General features: G+C 43.0%; 1 protein-coding gene across 2 annotated transcripts in view; it reads right to left on the bottom strand.

Moving 5' to 3' along the window:
* Positions 1–11302, bottom strand: part of LOC126983901 (uncharacterized) — a 32903-nt gene extending 21601 nt beyond the window's left edge. Inside the window, exon 1 of one of the 2 annotated variants that reach the window (XM_050837092.1) lies at positions 10869–11302. The gene's annotated coding sequence lies outside the window, so the exon portion shown is untranslated. The remainder of the gene's footprint in view (positions 1–10868) is intronic. The other variant, XM_050837093.1, reaches the window with a different exon arrangement.
* Positions 11303–18220: the final 6918 nt, after the last annotated feature.

Below are 18220 nucleotides of genomic sequence, written 5' to 3'. Positions count from 1 at the left end.
TTCTCTCTCTCTCTCTCTCTCTCTCTCTCTCTCTCTCTCTCTCTCTCTCTCTCTCTCTCTCTCTCTCTCTCTCTCTCTCTCTCTCTCTCTCTCTCTCTCTCTCTCTCTCTTTTCTGTGTGTTTTCTGTAACATATTTCCCTCTATTTGTTTTTTTTTCACGAATATTTCTTTTCTTCGTATGTTTTCTCATTTTCCTGATGTTTTCCAGCAATAGTTTATCTTTCTTATCCAGTACATCCCTCCCTATGTCATTTCTTCTTTTCTTGGTTTTCCTACAATTTCTCTTCCTACATTTATTTTTTCATCAATATTTCGCTTCCTTTTGTATATACTCCCCCCCTATCTTTATCTGAATCCCGAAGTTTTTTGCTTCCTGCCCTCGTTTCTTTTTATCTTCTTTCCCCAGAACTCATAATCCTTTGCAATATTTTCATTTCATTAGCTTTCCACCAATAACTTCTTTCCCATTATTTCCCCCCCCCCCCCTGACCGTAACCATTGGTTTAATTGTATTTATTATTTATATTCCAATCCCTTCAAATACTTATTTTCGCTATCAACTCTTCCACCACTTCCTCCTTCGCGCTCCCATTCAACTGTCTGTACCTGTTTGTTTGTTTGTTTGTGTGTGTGTGTGTGTGTGTGTGTGTGTGTGTGTGTGTGTGTGTGTGTGTGTGTGTGATTAGGTGCTGCCTACAGCGCCAAGACTTTCTTGAGGGGTCTCTTCGACGACCCCTGCCCGTTGGTGGCGCAAGCGAATTTTATTTATAATTGTTCCTGTGGTATTTGACTCTTGCCTGGCCCATGCTGCCCCCAGTCCCCTCTTGGCCAAAGTCGCTAAAGTTATGGTTGATTCTGGTTGATCTGGGCAGCATGTGGGTAATTTTCCGCTACTCGGCGATGGTTTAAAAAAAATCAGCGTGTTTTGGTGGGACTCGAACGGTCCACGGGCTAACGACGCCCGCACGCTGACCACTCGGCCACCGCCACCCGTGTGTGTGTGTGTGTGTGTGTGTGTGTGTGTGTGTGTGTGTGTGTGTGTGTGTGTGTTTTCCCTACCCGAAGCAGATCTAATAACTTTTTCTCCCCCTCCTCCTATATAGTGCCTCTTTTTTTGTGTGTGTTTTCCCCTGAAGCCAAACCTAATACCCTTTCCCCCCCTCCTGCGAGTACCACTGTTTGGTTTGTGTTTTCCTGCCCGAAGCTTTTCTCCCGTGCACAGCTATTGCGTATGCTCCCAGCTTTACCTACCAGTATCTCTGTGTGTGTGTGTTTTGCTACCGAAAGCTGACCTAATACCGTTATCGCCCCTCCCCCTTCCTTCCAGTATCTTTTCTGTATATGTATTTTCTTACCCGAGGCTGACTTAACGTTTTTCTTCGACCTCATACCAGCACATCTTTTTTTTTGTGTTGTGTTTTTCCTAAGCGGTTGACCTAATATCGTCTCTCTCTTCCTACGAGTACTTCCTCTTTTGTGTGTGTGTGTGTGTGTGTGTGTGTGTGTGTGTGTGTGTGTGTGTGTGTGTGTGTGTTTTACCCGAAGCTGACCTAATATTTTTTTTCCCTCTTATCAGCACCTCCTTTTTGTGTGTTTCCCCTACCCGAAGCTGACCTAATACCGTATTTCTCTTCTCCTATCAGTACCTCCTTTTTTCTACCTAAGGACAACCCAATATTCTTTTTCTCGCCTTTGAGAGTTATACAAAGTCTCCTCCTTCCATCAGTCGTTCACCTTACCATTAATACTCTTTTTATCTCTAGGTTATTTTTTCTCTTCCTCCTCTTCTTTCTCCTCCTCATCCTCCTCCTTCCTAATCCTCTTCCTCCTTCTCCTCTACTCCTCCTTCTTGTGCTTCTCCTCCTCCTCCTCCGCCTCCGTGTGTCTCTCTTCCAATATCTACATTATTCCTCCTTCCCTTCCAATACTCTCCTTGTAAATATTATCCTCGGTACCTCCAGCCGGAAACCTCTCCTCAATTACCTTCCTCCCTCCTCATCCCGGTGTTGTGCTCCTCCAGTCCTCTCCCTGCAGAATTTCCCTCCAATACTTTTTTTTCTTCCTCTCGGTATCTCCCCCGTGAACCTTTCCTTCGATTCTTTCTCCCTCCCTTCTTCCTTTTCCTCATGTTATTTTTCCTTCAGATTTGTTTCCCCCTCCAGTCTTACCTTTAGTACGTTCTTCCGCACATTTTTTCTTTCCTCCAGTGCTTCCCTCCCTCCATTTCTGCCTCCCCTATGCCTTTTTCCTCAAGTATTTACCCTGCCCGCCTTTTATCCTTCATTTTCCTCCAATACTTTCCCTGGATCTTTTCTCTTCCGTTCCTCCCGTCGGTAGTATTTCCCATCAGTCCTTTCCTCCCCCTTTTTTTCTCTCCTCCTGTACAATCTTTCTTATCTTTTTCCTTCTCCAATATCTTTTATATATGTGTGTGTGTGTGTGTGTGTGTGTGTGTGTGTGTGTGTGTGTGTGTGTGTGTGTGTGTCCTGCAACCCCAACTTTTATATTTTCCTTGCATTGGTTTGTTTCATTTCTCTCCGATTCTTGCGTGTTTTCCTTCCCTCCTAACCTTCCTTGTTTGTGTAGCTTTCCTCCAGTTATTCACTTGTTTTTTTTTTTCTTCATTTTTTATTTTTCTTCTGTATCTTTTCTCCAGTCCCTTATTGCCTCACCTTTATTTATTTTTTGTTATTTGTTTCTTCTTCCTTATTTTATTTTTCTTCGTCTTCTTCTTCGTCTTCTTCTTTCTTAGTCTTTCCTCCATTATTTGTCTCTCCTTTCTCTTTCCTCCAATCGTCCCCTCTTTCCTTACTCTTTCCTCCAATCATTCTCTCTCTTCCGTTACTCCTTCCTCCAATACTCTCCTCTTTCGTTACTCTTCGTCCAATACCTCCTCCTCGTTAATCTTTTCTCCAATACCTCAATAAATAAAGACTTAGCCACCTACCCTTTCCTTCCTTCAGTCCTCTCTCCCGACACCTCTTCCCTTACCTCCCCTTCCTCCTGTTCTTTCTCTCCGTAAACATCTACCTAGTGGTGTTTTTCCCTCCGCGCCTCCTACTTTTTTGTCCCGCGCCTCCTGCCATTTTGTCTAACACCCCTTTCCTCGTCTCCTCCCATTCTCTCCTCTTTCTTTTTCCTTCTTTCTCTGTTCATCCTCCACCTCCGAGTAACCCTTAACCGTATTTAGTTTTTCCCTGTAACTCCATCTCCTTTTTTCTCTCTCCTCATGTCCTTCTCTCTAACTCGACTCCTTTTTTTTCCCTTTCCTCCTGTTATTCCCTCCAATACTATTCGCTTTTTCCCTCCAACATTGCTCCCTTTCTCCCTCTCCTCCTTGTCTCTCTCCCTTGTCTCCCTCTTCTGTCCGGTCCTCAATCCCTTCTCTCTCCCTTTCGCTTTGTCTCCCTTGAACGTTTCTCCCTTTTCTCGATCTCTTATCGTGTGTGTGTATATTGTATTTTTTCTAATGATGGGAAGTGTGGTCTTTTGAGTATAGAAAGAGATAAAATAAATGACATCCCTATGCAAGGCTTATTGTGAGAAATTTCAACTTCTTAGTAAACCCTGATCGTCCAAAGAACCACTGCATTCAGACCAAGAATCGCGCAAGTCGGATACTGGGTTCCATTTCAAGAAGTGTCAGCATTTAAAGCGCTGGTCATATTCAAGCTGTATTTAACATCTAGTTAGACCTCATCTGGATTACGCATTGCACTATGGTCTCCTTATTATAGAATTGATATCGTTATGTTAAAAAATGGGAATCGAATTGGAAGGCGGTGGGCGAGTGGTCAACATACGGCCGCGGTGTCGTGGAGGACCCGGGTTCAAGTCTCGCCCGCCACTACAAGCTCACAATCACATCAAGGACAGTAAAAGTGTTCTAATTCTACTGGGTTTGACTCATGTGCTATCCTGAAAACTACCTATTAACGCGGGCCCTATAAACTCTGAAGAGAATCAAAGATGAGCTCCTGGGGTCAGCATGAGTCAAGCAAGATGGCGCCACTATAAAACACTTGCCTACGCCATTACGAGCTGAGGCCGACCATCAGGCCCCATCAAGAAAGCCTACCGGCGCTACAGGCCGACTGTTAAATAAATCTGTGCCGAGAAATATAACAAAAAAAAATCACTGATTGAAAATTTGGAATAGGCATAAAAGTTTAAATTTGCAATCTTTAGAAAGTTGTGGAGACTTCATTCAAGTTTATAAATCAATGAAAGGCTTTGATAAGGGTGATGTAATAAGGTTCTGGTTGCAAGAGACTCGGGTAAAAGACTTAGTAATTGGTTTAAGTCGGTTTCATCAAAACACAGGCAAGAACTGATTTACGAATTGTGTTGAATAATGGCAATCTTATGGTCAATGCCAATACGATAGATACCTTCAAGAAAAGTTTGATCAATTCATAAATAAGAGTGATAGGTGGGTTTAGGTGGGGATAGGCCTGTGGGACTGCCCTGTGTAAGCTCTCTGGCCTCCTTTAGACTACTTATGATCTTATGTTCGTACTTCTCCCGTGTGACTCTAATCTCCAACACATTCATATTTCGTTGTTGTGTGTATACTGTATTTCCCCTAATGCCTCTCCCTGGTGACTCTCCTCCAACCACTTTCCCGTTTATTATTTCAGTAGCTTCCCGCTTTTCCTTCCTCAGCTCCTCCTCCGTCCTCCCAATAAACTTCACCCCTGCTTACTCCTTCTCTCCAACACCTTTTCCCTCTTGTCCATTTCGTCCTACGCCTCGGTCTCCCTTACCGCTTCCCATTCCTCTTTCCATTCTTCCCTCTCCTCCCGTCCTTCACTCCACTTATCGACTCTTCTCCCACGCCGCCTCGTGTCCCTTTCTTCGCAGCCACGTGACTCCCGTACACAATAAAGGGCCAGAGGACGAGGGGGAAAAGAGATAATGTGTCTGGCAAGATGTTTTTCTTCTCTAGACGTTATTTCTATAGTCAGAGGCAAAAAGTAATGTTTCAAGGTGTATTTTCCTCTTTGTGCGCCTCCCACACACAATGAAAAGGAGTCAGATGACGGATGGGAACGTAAGGATAAGTAGCAGGATGTTATCTCTCGCTGGGCGTTGTTTATCAAGCAAGAGGCGAAAAGCAATCTTCATAATTATTACGGTGGTACTCTTTGCGTGCTCCCGGTACTCAGTAATGCTACAGAGTCTGAGGACGGGTGGAAGCGTGATAATGTTTGTTCTCTGCGTGACACAGAATGTAAAATAAAAATAAAGTGGACAGTCGTTATAACTGCGCGTGGCCTTAGTGAACCTCTAGGTTGCCTCAGTTAATCTTCTCCGGGTTTCCTCAAGTACCCGTTTATTGACCAGTCCGAAAAGAAGGATGAATGGTGAATATCTAGTAAGAAACGAAAAAGGTTTTAAAAATGTATCATGCTCCTTTTTGGGCGTCTTGCGTGATACTAATGGGTCAGGGGACGGGAGGAAACGTGATACTGTGTGTGGCAGAATTCTTGCCCTCCCTGGCCCTTGTTTGTATAGTAAGAGAGAAAATACTTTCTTCATAATGATGGGTAAGCATCCCTTGGCGTGTCTCCCGTACACAATAATAATGAAGAGTCCGGGTGGATGGACACGTGATACTATATATTTTTTTCTCTCTCTCTGCGCACCTTAGTTCATAGAAGAAGTGAATGGTAAAACTTCTATTAGCAAGATGTGTACGTTCTCCTCTTTGTGTATTCCCCGTACTTAATAAGACAGGCAGCGGCTTGGAAACTTGATTATTATGTTTGCCCACCGCGTGCCATAGTTTGTAAGGTAAGCAAAGGCGATTAATAATGTCAAGAGACGAAGTGAATGGGCTGAATAATGTTAACAAGATATATGAGTTTCGTGCGTGGCTCCTGCACAGAGACAGAAAGATAAAGTTGGGTAGAATGTTTTTTTTCTGCTGTAGTTTATAGAAAAGTAGGAGCGAAGTATAAGTTGAGAAGGCGCATGTATTTTCCTTTTGCTTGGCTCATGTGCAAAGTAAATGGACAAGACAAAAAAAATATGATGAAGCAAAGTATATTTATTCCCCGCAGCCGAAAGAATGATAGGAAATACATTAGAAGAATAGTGTTGAAAAGGTGTATGTTTGCTCCTTTCTGCGCTGCTTCCACGAAGAAAATAGATGACAAGTTGTAAAAGGTTATTCCTAGCCTGCCATTATTAACATAGGAAGCAAAGGAGAAGACTAGGGGTAAGGTAGATGACTCCCTTTCCATGGTTGATAAGCATAATAAATGGACCAAACAAATGTGTGGCCAAGCTATATTCTTCCGTCTGTTCTTATTAATAAAGGTAGTAAAGACAAATAAGAGCAATAGACATATGAGCGTTTGCCTCCCTTGCCCTTGGTTATTACGCATAGATAGATAGACAGACAGATAAAATAAATAAAGATAATTTGGGGTGAAATGTTTCCTTTCGCGCTAATATTATGCAGCCAAGTAAAGGCGGGAGAAAAAAAACATGTTCCCCTTGCGTGGCTTCCGTGCAGAATAAATGGAGAGAAAAGAAAAAGGAAGCCAAGGATATTTAAAAAAATGGCCTTTGTCTGCTTTTTAATTTAACCTTATATGGAAAAAGAAGGACGGACGTCACATGTTTTTCTGTGCTCCTCTTTGGCTGAACAGAAAACTAAGGAACCCTTTAGAAATCGGATAAAAATGTCCTTTGTCTCTTCTTTACCCCGCATTGAGAAATGATGGAAAAATAGTATTGTTTTGATAGGGAAAAAAGTTTCTCTCTTTGTTCCTAGTTCTCCGTAGAGAGTAATAGAACGGAAAAATCTCCAACAAAAACGCGTCAAAAGTTCTTTGCCTGCTTATTACGCAGTGTGGAAGAAAATTAAAATGGTGTATGATAATTAAAAAAAAATGTAGATATCTTTTCTTTTCTGTTATTTGCTTACAGAGGCAGAAGGCGGAGGAAAAGGAAACAAGAAAAACCCATGACAAAACTTTGCTGTCTGAAGCCGCATTTCGTATACTTAAGGGATTAGAGAAAGAGAAAAAAGAAGGGAAAAAGGATTTGAGCTCGCTCGTTTTGTCATGCTTTATAGGAGTGTGGACAAACAAAAGAAATCCATCCCTAACCTAACCTGCACTAACTCAGCTTAACCTAGTCTGCCCTGCCTTGTCCTGTCCTGCCCTAACCTATCCTAATCTAATTGTATATGTATAATTACCAAAACTAAAGTCGGTATTATAATGATCTTTCGTGGTATAATGACGTTATCGTAATCTTTTCAAAACCAAGGGCTGTGTGCTAATCCTTCCAAAACTAAAGACGGTATCCTCATCGTTCAAGAGAAAAGACGTTATCCTAATTCTGCCTGAAATGACGCTATTCTAGTCTCTCCAAAAATTAAAAAATGATGACAAATGTGTAGACATTATGACAAGTGATGAAAGGTGGTGAAGGAAACACGGGCTAGGGAACGAGTGTTTACTCCTGACTAGTTTCGCCTTAGTGGGCTTCTTCAGAGGAATAGGAACACCACCACTATGAACACCAACGTTACAAACACCAATATCATCACCACCGCCTTTCCTCTAAGAAGTCCACTAAGGCGAAACTAGTCAGGAGTAAACACTCGTACCCTAGCCCGTGTTTCCTTCACCACCTTTCATCAATGATGGCAAAGACAAATATGTGCATTTACTTCCCTTGGCGTGTCCTTGTTATCCTCGTGACAGCAGGTGACAAACGACCGTGAGACAGAAAAAACAACAACGTACCGATAAAACGTGGCGAAGCATTCCAGGTATCCGCCGTATCGTCTGAGCGGCAAAGGCGATTTAAAAAGTTTAAAAAAAAAGTGAAAAAGGTGGGATATCTAGAACGCAGTAAAGCACTTTCAGTTATCTGCCGCATCGTTTGTGTGGCAAAACTGATATAGAGAGAGGAAAAAAAGTGGGATATTTTTCCATCTCTTTCTTTTCTTCCCGCCGCCCATCAGATAGTTGGCTCCATGGTGCAATGGTTAGCGTATCTAACTGCGAATCCTCGGATTCGAATCCCGACCCACACAGTCGGCGTGCAGCACCACCCGGCTGTTTATCCACCCTTTCGGGCTTGTCAATAAATGGGTACCTGGGGATACCTGGGGAAGGTGAACTGTGGTGACCTGGATATCGAACAGGCCGTGTGTCCCGGGGTAGTGGGTTCCTACCCACCACAGGCTCAAGGGCCAATGCGACGGATATGAGCACCGCGGCCATGCCCAGCTACTACGTATTCCCACTACTTTGCCTTTACACTTCCCCGCATCTAATACCACGAAGAATGCTGTGACTCAATAAGTTGAAAAAAATAAAGAGGAGTAAAAAGGCATAATTCTTCGTGCTGTCCGAGCCTCGCGCGGTTCAGAGCTCAGCACTCCATGTTAGATTCAGTGAAAAGGTGCAGAAAAAGAGGTCGGGAAGCAATTATATATTTTTGACCCGAATAACAGCGCACGTCAGCGGCAGCAGCGAGCGACGTGATGATTGGGTGGCCAACGATTAAGTTCTCGCGTGGTGGTGGCGGTGGTGGTGGCGGTGGTGCGTAAAACTGTTGGTGGTGCTTTTGTTGGTGGTGGATGGTGTTGTGGTGGTGATGATAGATAGCGGTGGTGGATGGTGTTGTGGTGGTGATGATAGATAGCGGTGGTGGATGGTGTTGTGGTGGTGATGATAGATAGCGGTGGTGGATGGTGTTGTGGTGGTGATGATAGATAGCGGTGGTGGATGGTGTTGTGGTGGTGATGATGCTTTCAGGATTATTCCATTATTGTTCACCTTTCATTTTCTCCTTTCTCAAGCCTGTTCTCCTCCTCCTCCTCCTCCTCCTCTTTCTTCTTTTTATCTTCCACCCGTTACTCCTCTTATTCCTCCCTCCCTTCTTTCCTTTTTCTTCTCTTTCTCTTCCTCGTTTTCCTCTTCTTCTCTCTTTCTTTTACCATTGGGGTGTTAATTATTCCTCCTTTCTCCACCTCCTCCTTCTCCTTTGCCTCTGCCTCCTCCTCTTCCTCCTTGTCCTTCTTCTCCTCCTCCCCTCCTCCTCCTTCTCCCCTTTTTATTCTCCTTCCTCCTCCTCCTTCTCCTTCTCTTCTACCTCCTCTTGCTCTTCCAGTTCTACTTCTCCCCCTCCTTTCTCCTCCTCCTCCTCCTCCTCCTCCTCCTCCTCCTCCTCCTCCTCGTGTATCCTCGTTAGTAGCAGCTTAAGATAAACAAACATTACCTGCTTCACACACTACGTACACACAAACAAAGGCTAATTGCACTAATAAGGCGGGTATTGTAAGGTGTGATGGTTCCCTCAACACCACCACCATTAAAAACACCGCTATCGACACCACCACCACCACCACCATCATCACCGCCACTACTAATGCCAACGTCACTAACGCCACCACTATGAACACCAACGTTACAAACATCAATATCATCACCACCGCCTGAGTAATCACCATTCAACACCACCACCAGCACTACCAATGCATACAGTACCCCCGGCATTTTCCTTACCACCACCACCACCACCACCACCAACAACAACAACAACAACAACGCCGCTGCCCTCTTTACTACCACCACCACTGCTAACAGTATCACACCTACGCCATTCTTTGCCTCCACCACAACCACCACTTCCGCCTCCATCTCCACCACTAACAACCACCTCCACCCTCGCTAACCACTATCATCCCCACCACCGCCTCTGTTACCACCACCACTAACAGTACCATTCTAAATCCCGTTACCACCACCACCGCCACCACCACTTCCACTTCCATCTCCACCACTAACAACCACCTCCACCCTCGCTAACCACTATCATCCCCACCACCGCCTCCGTTACCACTATAGCCACCACCACCACCACTACTCCTTCCACCACCACTAACGACCACTTCCACCTTCGTTAACCACTACCATCACCACCACCACCACCACTAACATTACTACCCCGAATTCCGTTACCACCTCCACCTCTCCTTCCACCTCCATCATCACCAGTAACAATCACCACCTTCCTTACCACTACCACGACCTCAACTCCTCCGGGAACCTCACACCACCGGCCCCGCCACCACCATCAACTCCACCCATATTACTAATAACACCACCACCATCCCTTCCGTTACAGCAACCAACACCACCCTCATTCCCACCACCATTAACACCACCATGACCACAACCTCCATCTCCGTTATCACCACCACCACCACCACCATCTCCAGAACACCTTCGGAAACACCTCTTCTACTACCTAATCCTTCACTATCACTTGCACCATCACTATGAATAATGAGGAGTCATCACCTTCACTACCTTCTATGTCACACAATCATCAGCTTCATGTGAACGGGTTATTACACACCATCACAAACACTGCACTGCAACCACCACCACCACCACCACAAAGCCAGTCCGATAGTCATCACTTGAAGAATAACACAGAACAGTTCAAACATCGCACGATAAACCCGTAAAAATAACACATCACAAAGTCTATCTGGTCGAAACTGTAACGAAAATCTATGACGGATAAAACACCTGGTCAAAACTGCAACGAAAATTTATGATGGAAAAAACACGCGTCCAGCGAACACTTGATACGCAAGATACTAAATAAAATTCCTCATTTCTTCTCATTAATACACATTCTAACACCGTTTTCTCCAGTAGCAGTCTCGTACTATCAGAGCAAGACACCTCTGGAGCTAAATTTGATCTTGTGTTGTTGCAATCCTCAGTTTTCTTTATGGGAGAAGCGTGTTGTAAATAATTTTGAATAATGTTACGCTGTTGATTTGTCTCCACCATAAAAATAAAAAAAAATAAAAGTTTCTCACAATGAAGCCCACGTCGTCGTCGTCGTCTTCGTCTGGACAACAACAGAGTACGATGCCCGAGCGTGCGAGGAAACGAGGAAGCAAGTGTCTGTGTGTGACCGACTCTCGCGGCGGGTCTGTGAGATCGGCTCGGCAGCGCTTCTGAACGCACACTGGAGGAGCGCCTGCCACCCAGAGGCTACCGTACTGCTCCGCTCCTCGCCCGCACGCGCTGGCCGCACCGCTTGCCACTCCCGCCCGCAGACATACGCACGCACATAGCACTCACACTCACTAACGCGCACGTGCACACACTTCAAGGCACATACATCTCATTACGTCAAATTGAGTGATATGATATTAGCTCTCCTCGTGTTTATTCAGGTGTATGTCAGTTTGTGTTATCAATCAGTGTGTATGTAGATGGATGGGTTGATGAGGAGGAAGATTGATGCGTGGATAGTTAAAAAGGTTGACGTGACCCCGTAGATAAAATGAGATGCGTTTTTTTTCAATGTTTCGCTCCTTTTCAAACACACACACACACACACACACACACACACACACACACACACACACACACACACACACACACACCTTTACCTGCCTGATTCCATTCGTCGGTAAAACCCTTCGCCGAGAAACATTCAATTAGCAGGGTTTTAGTAGTTGGCAGGAGTTTCTCGAAAGTCTCCATCAAGTCGCCTCGTAAGCCTCTTTTCAGTTTTCTGAGATTTGTTTTCAGTAAGACGCCTTTTGGGACCATACGAATCTGTTGAACATTATCGCGAAGAGTTTTACGGCCATCACTGGAGCGGTTTCTTACTTCTGGTGTCCATCATCACATCTCTGCGTTTACTAGCTCCCTTTTATGTTCCTTGCAGGTGAAGCAGTTCGGTTAATATCATCTACGAATAAATATGTCAGTAAATATAGTGACGTAACTGACGTTGACAAAACATTCATAAAATTTATGCGTAAACCATTTACCTCAAAAGAACACAATCAATTAATAAAGAAAATGCTTCACTTACCTAATCAAACAACCAGTAACGCTCGTCATACACTACTCTCACCATGAAATCAATGAGAGAGAGAGAGAGAGAGAGAGAGAGAGAGAGAGAGAGAGATTGACTCATACATAATGCGTAAGACAGAACGAAACTAGACTGTATGATAATGTTAAGGCAAACAGATGAAAATTGAGGACAGATGGGCTTCAGCTTATCATGGGCAAGAGGAATCTGAAGACTGTCCACGTGGCCTTGTAGCACTTGGCTTCCTCTGCTGTCCAATTTAGTAATGAAAGAGTTAGCTTCTTTTTCATTTCTTTCACTGGTAAGTTCCGGTTGAGTCTTTTTCGGTAGTTTCTACTTTCCATGACAATTTACTGTATGAAGGGAGTGTTAAGATGCTTATGGACATAGATTTATTTTGTGTTTTTTGCATCTTTCTGTAATGATGGCCACATTGCCGCAATTTTTGCCTTTATTTTGCCAATGGTCTGCCCCTTATTTGATTTTTTTTAGCAACGCCTCCGTTTCAATTTGCTTTTCATATGAGTGTTGGAAAGATTATCCGTGACGTATCTTATCAGTTATATCGGGTAAAATTTTCGTTTATCAGTGAGCATCCAAAGAAATAATGGAATTAACTTCAAACTCTTAGATGAGGAACTCAAGTCAGTTCTATGAAGCTGTTCCAAAGCCCCGCAGAAAAAGAAACATAAACCCACTTGGAATCCCAAAGGAGATTTAAACTATGCTTGCGGGGGAGACTCGCAAAGGATTAACTTTAATAATATATTAAAAAGAAAGGGTGACTTTTCCCGTGTTGGTGTCGCTTGCTGGGGATTAGGTGATAGGATTTAGAGGTGTATTTTCCATCTTTCTCCTTCCATCTACCTATCTATTTAGCTCTATCTATCTATCTCTCTATCTATACATCTATATCGTATATGATAAGATTTTAGAAGACGAGGCAGACCATGGAAGGGCAAAAAAAAAAGTCCCTACAACACTTCTAGAAATAGAAAAGAGAGAGGAAAGAAAACGCAAAAGAGGTGTCACATTTTGCTCCAGAGGTGTCTTGATTTTTCCCTTTTAAAGAATTTGAATCATAGGAGGAAAGAAACGCCATAGAGAGAAGGCTGAGAACGGATTACGCTCTACGTCTACGTTTCCATCAACTCCGCCGTCCATTATAGGATGACAGACTCGACTTACTCAATTCCGTGACCCATTTAGACCTCTGCTTCGCTCAGCCTCGCAAAGTCCTTCATCTCCGGCACCATCAAGGAGAATGAAGTCAATTTAAGTCTTTTTTGTCGCTCCATTAAGGGTCTCCCGTGTGTGTGTGTAATTCACCACGGCCTGATCACGAGTTGGACTCGCTTTCGCCAGCAGGTACCCTCCCGACATGATTCGTCGATCTCTGGGTACTGCCAGGACCTCACACACCACACACCCCACCCATCCCCCTTGCTCAAGGGGGGACAGTAACCACTCCTAGTCAACGGAAAGAATCCGGCCTGAGCGGGGCTCGAACCGCCGCCTGTTTGGCCGTGAAGCCTTGCAGCGCGGCGCTCTAACCAGTTGCGCCACGGGAGTGTGTGTGTGTGTGTGTGTTTATTTGTTTGTTTGTTTGCTTGCCTTGCTGCCTGTCCCTGCCTCTTACTTTCTTTACGTAAATAACGTTAATGACTAATGACAATCTCTCTCTCTCTCTCTCTCTCTCTCTCTCTCTCTCTCTCTCTCTCTCTCTCTCTCTCTCTCTCTCTCTCTGTTATTCTCATTTTTCTTCAGTTTTCTCTTTTATTTTGGTGGATTAATTGTCAATACGTCTTTCAATAACTTCCTTTACTTTGTAGTTTACATATCCTATTTTATATACACTTGTACGAGTAGAGATCATCTTCTTTATGTTGCTCTCTGGGTTTCCTTTCCCCCTCATCCCCTGGCGTAAGTAGAGTTGCTGCTCGTGGCCTTGGCAACGATATAGACAGATGACCGCCGCGGCTGGCCTTGTCCGCCCACACATCAGCTGATTAATAGAGCTTCCCGTGTTTGTGCCGGGTGGTGATTCTCTTTTTTAATATATTGTTCTGCTTTTCCTTTATATGTGGTGTTCTGTATTTAGCCAGGTGTCGTCTACTCCTCTCTGCGATGCATTTAGGTTTTATATTATTTGGCTCGTATTATTTATTTTTAGTTATCTGCTAGTCTGTTTTGTTTACATGAGCTGGGACATATTGATGATAGGCAGAAAGGGAAGGAAAATTACTGCGGAAATAAATGGGCTGAAGACAGTCATTCTTATGTGCTGGCTTAGGAAAATTGTTCCTAATTCTGTACTAAATATCATAATCAATCATTCAATTAACATCAATCAATATATGTTCCCTCTCCTTACACGTGTGTCAATCTGCCCCGCAACACAAGACATTCTGATTATTTATTTGTTTTTCTCTTCCCTTTTTAGAGATACAAATGCATCGGTGCGCGTCGATGTGTCCTACATCCCTATTAAAACGAAGGCCTTGTCACCAATCTCGCTGACAGCAGTGCAAGTAAGTTTTTATGTACATACTTTCAAGTGCCATGCCATGCTTTACCAGCTAAGGATGAATAAATCAATCCAAGAGTCGATCAATCAATGAATTAGTCAGTAAGGCAGTCACGCACTCATTCGGGCAATCATTCAATAAATTAATCAGTCCGCTAGTCAGTCAGTCAGTCAACCAGCCAAACATTCAATCATTTAGTTAGTCAGTCAGTTAGTCATTTACCCAGTCAATCAGCCAGTTATCCAATCACTTAATCAATCAGTTAATCAATCAATCAGTCGGGGATCAATCAATCACTCACACAGTCAGCCACTTAATCTGTCAGTCAGTCAAGCAAGCAGGCAGGCAGGCAATGCATGTGCAGTCTCCCCACCTCACTACACGTTACTTTGCTCTTCTCTTCCTGTTAGTCTGACACACATCGCTGTTATGACGGACGCTATATAACCATCCTCGCTGTGTATTTACATGTTCCCTGCACGCGCCTCGACTCGCCCCTCGGCACAAGGCTTTCTCTTTATTCCCTCGCTATTCTCTCCCTCCTTCCAGTCACGAGTTAATCAGCCTCATCATTCCGTCCCGTCCATTGTTAGTCTTCGGAACAGACCAGTTCATTTACCCTCGCTCCTAGGAGGGGAGTATGAAAGAGTATTTTCCAATTAAACAACTTTTTCTTAGTTTCCCTCTTACAGAAGTTGCATTCATAGATACCTCGTTGTCTCTTACATCCTGGCTTCGTTTTCGTTTCATTTACCGAAATTAAAAGACTACATGAGCATATGAGTTGCCGGAAGAGATCAGTTAAGTCAACGGAATTTGCATATTTGATACTGATATGTACATAACAGAAGTCGCCGATCCGTTGCAGACTTATAGAAGGAAGTAAGATGATTAAGTATACACAAGTTGTAGGAAAAGATCGTTGAAGGCAACAGAACTCACAAATTTGATACAGATAAAAAAAAATAAAAAAAAGAGAAAAAGAAAAATGTCGGATTAGAAAAAAATGCATGTATCCAGAAAATAAATAGGTAAAGAGTAAGAAAATATATATAAATGATTAAAAAAAATATATATATATTAATATTAGGAATTCTGATTAGACAAAGAGATTGTCAATAGTGGTCGCATATATAAATGATTGTAAAACCATTTAAATAATCTAAGACAAAAAAAAAAAAAAAAAAATCATGCTTCTGTATGCTCAGCGAAAAAAAATATGGAATATGATAAAAAAATATGACATTATTCGTCTTCCCGCAAACCACACGAAAAAAGAATGGAACAAGATAAAAGGAGAAAATACATAAGGCAAAAATATTCTCATGTTTCCGCCATACTCAGCGATCCAGAAAAAAGGTAGAAAATAAAACAAAAAATATGACAAAGAAAAGATTTGTGTTTCCACATACTCCACATAAAAAAAGAAAAGAAATGCAAGAAATATTCATGTCTCCGCCTACTCCACAAAAAAATAGAATAGGAAAAAAAAAATACGAGAGTAATAATAAAAAATCGAAAAGAGCAAAGCCAATAAAAAACAAACAGTTCACCACGTGACTATAACTGGAGGATCCGGAAACACAGACTGGTCGGTATTGTAAGACACTTTGGCATCACATCAGCTATTTCTAAAGGTCAAAGAAGGGGTCAGTCGGGTTCTAATGAGTGTTCCTTTAGGTTCACGGTACAGAGGAGGGGTCAAACTACCATCAGGGTCATAAAACTACGCCTGGAAATGCCCACAACTCCTATGGAAGCCCTGTCAAATATGTGTTCTTGCGCGACGAAATGTCTTATAATACGACCCACTGAGAGACCCACGCGTCCACACACACACCGGCTCCCTCACCCCCTCAGCGCCCCATCTCTGCAAACTCCTCCAGACTCGCTCAGGAAAGTCTCCAAGTAAAGATTCATTAATATGCTAAGTAGATATGCATATTAATACCTGATGCCCCAGAAATTTAAAGTATTTGCATATTTATGTGTTGTTTGAAGAAAGTGACGGGGTGCTGCATGGGGGAAGGGGGATTCAGTACGAGGCCATGACCCGGACCGTCTTGTTGATCGCCTTAGTTATTCATGACTATACTTTTACGGGACGCTGGAAAATAAGAGCAGCCTTCGCGTCCTCCTCGTCTTCGTCCTCTTCATCCCCTTCTTTGTTTCCGCCGAGTTTGTTATTCCCTTCATTTTTTATTTTTCTCTTTTCTTTATTTCTTGTTTTCTTTCAGTTCTGCTTCTTTGTTTTACCTCTTTATTTTTCTTGTTTTTGATGTTGTTCTTGTTCTTTTTGTTCTTCGTTGTAGTCGTCACCGTTCTCCTCCTTCTCCACCTCCTCCTCCTCCTCCTCCTCCTCCTCTTCCTCCTCCTCATCCATTTTCGTCAGTTCAACACTCATTGCTCGTTCCCTCCTTCCCATCCTCACATTATTCTTCCTTCCTCTCTCATTTCCTTCGTCGCTCCTCATTTTTCAGCACAGACTCAGCTTCGCTTCATGGAACAACTATAATGGTTGCTCTCTCTCTCTCTCTCTCTCTCTCTCTCTCTCTCTCTCTCTCTCTCTCTCTCTCTCTCTCTCTCTCTCTCTCTCTCTCTCTCTCTCTCTCTCTCTCTCTCTCTCTCTCTCTCTCTCTCTCTCTCTGTCTGTCTGTCTTTCTTTCTATCTATCTATTTCCATTGTATTTTCAATATGTTACTTTGCCTAACTTGCTTCAAAGACTAAGTTAAAATCATACTAACCTAAATAAATGCGCTCAATATTAATAAAAGAAATAAATAGCTGAAATAATGAGAGCAGCCTGTGTGCCACCAGAAAAAATGAAGATGTTCCAAGGTTGAACGTAGCAAAAAGAGTTCCATTATTTACAGTGTTAATGAATTGGACGGCGTCAAGGCCACGAGACAATGATCAAAGTGCCAAGATTGAACTCCGTAATAACATCGTCAATATTTATAAGGATAATGATGAAGACGACCTCGGACCTATCAGAGACAGTGATCAGGGTGCCAGGGCCAAGGTCAGTCAGCCTCCGTCATAACAGCGCCATCTGCCGAGACAATAGAGGGAGCGCAGTAATTTGCACGCGGTATAAGGCCAATGAAGATGCCATTGATGAATTAAGAGCCGGAAAACGAGTAAATGCAAACTCATTTACTATCTGTCTTAAAGATCTGATTCAAGTTGAGTCGTTCACTTCCTTATGTGTATTTTGTATAACTAAAGCAGAGTAGACTGAAAGTGGTTGTTCTCATTTCGTTGTTGGAAAAAAGCATATAGGGAAAAATAGAAAGGGAAGTATCTCTGAATGACATTAACTATACGGTCGTTGTTGGTAGATTATTTGAAAGCAAAATTAGACTCAGAAATCTACCTTGAGGTTTTAGTCTATAGTATATTTTTTAGTTTATAACAAAGTATAATAATAATTCAGATGAATCAGATAAAACACTTCATTTTATATTTACCCAGAAGCTCAAATCTCCCCCCCCCCCCTTCTCTCTCTCTCTCTCTCTCTCTCTCTCTCTCTCTCTCTCTCTCTCTCTCTCTCTCTCTCTCTCTCTCTCTCTCTCTCTCTCTCTCTCTCTCTCTCTCTCTCTCACACACACACACACACACACACACACATATACAACTGTGTAAAATTAATGTCTTTGCTACTGATGTAAAAAAAAAATGATTTCCACGTTTGCCTACAGCAGCAAGATTGAAAACCCAATTTCTTCTCAACAAGTTACATTAGGCCCTTCAGAAATCTATATGTTAACGATTGTTTGATCACCATAACGAGGAAAACTATTCAAC

This window comes from Eriocheir sinensis, chromosome 55, assembly GCF_024679095.1.
Source record: "Eriocheir sinensis breed Jianghai 21 chromosome 55, ASM2467909v1, whole genome shotgun sequence".
Lineage (NCBI taxonomy): Eukaryota > Metazoa > Arthropoda > Malacostraca > Decapoda > Varunidae > Eriocheir > Eriocheir sinensis.
The sequence above is the reverse complement of the archived record's forward strand: the minus strand, read 5'-3'. Positions and strand labels throughout refer to the sequence as shown.